Source organism: Ruditapes philippinarum, unplaced genomic scaffold (assembly GCF_026571515.1).
Source record: "Ruditapes philippinarum isolate M1 unplaced genomic scaffold, ASM2657151v2 ctg10288_1_1_1_1, whole genome shotgun sequence".
NCBI lineage: Eukaryota > Metazoa > Mollusca > Bivalvia > Venerida > Veneridae > Ruditapes > Ruditapes philippinarum.
Window position 1 is genome coordinate 9,080 of NW_026851779.1, and position 4,416 is coordinate 13,495.

Consider the following 4,416-nt stretch of genomic DNA (forward strand, 5'->3'; position numbering starts at 1 on the left):
TTAATATCAACAATATCTAAATATCTACTAAAACTGAAATCATTAAAAGTGTGGTAAAATAGTGCTCTGGAAGAATTACTGATTCGGGCATTTAAATCCTGTTTCCATGTGTCTCTTACTCTCTGGTTAAATACATTAAGAAAAATTTTAACATGCGGAACTCGTTGGTTTTGCCATACATTGATAAAACCTAATCTAGACAATCATGATCGTTCGTTCGAAACCCAATTTATTGTCCTACTATTATTTTCACAATCTGCTTTTAAAAGTAAGTATGCATGTTTAGTATACATGTACTTGTTGTGTTCTGACATACAGAATTTCAACCAATATTTGATTACGGAACATAATCTGTAAACTTCTAGATTAAATCTGCCCAGTTCACTATATACAAAATCATTTTGAGTAGGTATCTTGACACCAATTAACGTTTTACAAAAATGCAAAAATGTTCGTTCTACCTGTATACCTTTGTAAAAGCCCAAGACTTCTGAGGAATAACACAAAATTGGTAAAATCAACTTATCAAAAAGTTCTAAATGGTGTTTGACAGAAAGATCTGTAAATTTATAAACATATTTATTCATTTTGTATATTGCTTTTAAAGCGTGTCTTGATAACATTTCGATAAGACTGTCTTTGTACAAAGATTCTAAATTTCGAGGCAACAATCCACTTTTTCTCAATACCATTACTTTTGTCTTATAAACATTTACTGTAAGCTACCATAGGTAGTGAGAAATAAAGAGCCCATTATACATTATTTAGAAAGGTACATTTGTACATATATTCTTTTGGACTTGTAACAGTTGCAAAACCTAAACTGGATTTTTGACATTGTGTAACTACTAACAAGCTAGGTTGCATACCAATACGCCTAATAACAGATCTGTGGCAAAATTCTTTTATCCGAAAACCTTCTCAAAAAATAAATTGTGCGATAGTTTGTACCAATATATTATTCATAATATATGAGATGAACGATGTACATGTATGTTTCTCAAATGAAACAGTTATACTAGACCGTTTCGTACTTGGCAAAAGCATATAAAGTGTAGCAATACCGCAATACCACGTAACCTGGACGTCATTTTCGGAATCATTTCTAAGAGCATTAAAAAATGACGCAAAATTAAAACATGCAAATGGAACAAACTATATACACGTGTTATTGCTACACTGATATAGTGTTTGTAAATCTTTATATCAAATGATCCAGATTTGACAAATTATTCAATAAAAACAAAATCAAATAAGATTCGTTAATCAAGAAGAAATAATTATAACAGTAATATAAATGTTTACCATGACTTTATGTCACTCAAACCTCCACATACAAGCTTTGATACATATAAAGTATTATATAATTGGCATTGGTATGAAATGAAATTCCTGCGCATTGCCAATTTGGTGATAGTATAGTCTGATTTTATTGACCTGTCAATTATGAATACAATATAGCACTCATTTAAATATTCGATCCCACTTTGCTTCTGTCCGTGTCGTTTACGAGAATGAATATGAAGCATATAACTAATGTTTTGAAGGTCACGCCAGCCTACGTCACATCCGCAATAGCACAGTCGGTTAAGTGATTGGCTTATATGCGAGGAGTCTGTGGTTCGGTCGCTACTACTGACCTACTCTTTATTTGTGCAGTGTATTTTAATGGAAATGGTCGAGAGTTTGCATTATGTCTACACAGATATGTACTTAGAACATTGATAACAAGTACTATAATATGCCAGATATGAACAAGTTGAATGTGCTCATCTGTGTTAATGGATAAATTGAAATTGCTTGATAATTTCAATTGTAGTTGCTTTACTGTATATTTCAATCTATTCTATGCATAGTGAATATGTTTGAAAATACCGCTCACATTAAATGTTTATATTGTGAAATATACATGTTGGCAGGGGCTGATGGCCTTGTAGTCAATATAATGCTTGTTTCTTTGTTTTTATGTCATTTAGAAGATGAAGACTGTCCACAAGGTTTACAAGAGCTCCCTAGCCTAATCTTTGCTTTCCTGCCGTCCATGTCATACTTAACCAGCTCTGCAACTGCGTTTGGTGTTGTTGCAAAACCTTCTACCCGACCTTTAAATCTATTGCTTCCCTTACCCAAAGCCTTGTAAACGATATTTGAACAGCTTTTCGTCAAAAGGCTCCATTCCGGGTCATTGTCTGTGAATTTGTCCCACCATTTTGTGATTTCGTCTATATTCATATTTGTAGCATAAAACGTTTCATCCGGTGCTCCTTTCTTTGTTATTTCTTCATTTAATGAACTAAACCATTTTCCAGGAACCGATGCAAGACCTTTTGCTCTTATAGTTGGCCAAAAGCTTATATAAGGTCCTCCATAAGCTTGCAATGATATATGCCCAAAACCATCTCCAGTCCAAAGGTGAACCGTACATAAGCCTTCTTTCGCAGACAATTCAGCCATTCTTGTTTGGACTTTAATTGCACTAAAGTATAAAAATTAAACAACCTTTTCAAAACGTGTTTGATTTGTTCCGTGTGAATAATTATTGTACAATTCAATTTATTTATTAAGAGTTTTACATTAAACTAACTGAATCGGAAATTAATAATCCAATATATTGCAATTTCTCGTGAAGCTGAAGTGCATGAAGCTGAAATTATATTATTCATCAGGAAAAGAAGCTATTAAGTATGTTAAGAAACTGACAATGGATGGAACCCCATATGGACCTCAAAATTGAGCACTGGTAAAAACTATATGTGAATTTTCGCTGCTCCAGATGTTCCTCATACGCATTGCAAATTTAGGGTACACAAGAACCCACGACGGAAAGAATATCTCGATGAAGACTGCTTAAAAATCGGAACAAAAATTGGTAAATATAGAGAAAAGCCAGGAGGGTAGAATCACATTTCGATTTTCTTAAAAAGCTTTTAATTTTATATAAAAATGTTTAAAACGTTGAAAACTTACCCTGTGATTGACCTTCACATATCGAGTTATAGAGCACATCTCGAGCAACGGAAATTCACATATATTTTTACTATATTTTTACCGATGCTCAATTTTGAGATCCATATGATGTTCTACCACTGTGCTATTATAAGCTGGACAACAACTAAACAGAACAATATAGTAAAGTTAGAGGTCCCGCCTGTTTGTCGCAGGAATTTTAGATATCACGTCGGGGCAATGTAATGCCGGTAGCTTTCAATTAAAGATTCCATGACCTTTCAGTTAATCTTTGCTGAGAATTATGGGACAAATTGTGTCACCACGAACGCGCCCCGAGATGATTGTCCTACATTTCTGTCGTTGCATCAAATGTATTTGCTGTTAAAATTCCTTTTTTATAGCTTCTTATTTAATTAAGTACTTCTTATATATTTGATTTGGAAATATATGCTATTTTTATACTAAAATTATCTTACAACTTTTTTTAATCAACTTTACAAAAAAATTGGATCGAAAGAAGCTCAGAGATCTTGAAATACGTTTGATACATTGCGGATGCGCAGGCTGGTCTGGATCCATGCTGGTCGCAAACCCATTATGTTGGTTTTGTCGTGACGCGGCTAAAATGGTTTCCTATCAATAACTTGACAACCCATAGGCTATTGACCCTCAAGTTCTGAGGTGCATTGGTCTTGGCGAGTAAATGGCCCCTATTAATTTTGTTGTCAAGGGGTCAAAAATCAAGGTCATATTGACATTCTAGGTAAAAATGGTTTCCGATCAATAACTTGACAACAAATTGCATTGGCCCTTGGTCTTCAAACTGCATATATGTATTGGTTTTGGCCAGAAGATGATCCCTCTAAATTTTGGGGTTAGGGGCTCAAAAATGATATGTCAAAACAGTCTCCTATCAATAACGCGACAACCCTTGGACCCTTAAAATCCTATTCACATGATATATCATTAGAATTATCCTACAATCAAGCAATTATACAATAATAACACATTTTGTAAACTTAATCAAAATGTTATTGACCCGACCAGTGAGTGATATTACAATCGATTTAAACACGCCTGAAAAAAGTCTCACTTACTACAAGAAGTGAATTAAAAAAATAATAAAGTTTCCGACAATATACTTGGTGTAAAAAAAGAAACACACACTCAAAAAAGGGCACTTCAAAACTTGTTATATAGAGTTTCCTGTAACAGCAATAACAGCATGTTATTATTCAAAATAAAAAGTAATTATTACCTTCTCAACAAAATAATCCAGGACATCATAAAGAAGGTATCGGACAAGAAAAAAATCAAAAAAAATCAAGACACCTTTGTTTTACTTACCTTCTGGTTATTTGGGCATTTATATAACGATATAACGATCAATTTAAGTTTCATTTACTCTTATTTTGTACCAAATATAGGAATGTAACAATAAGTAAATGTTTGATTTTTAGTGCTTGA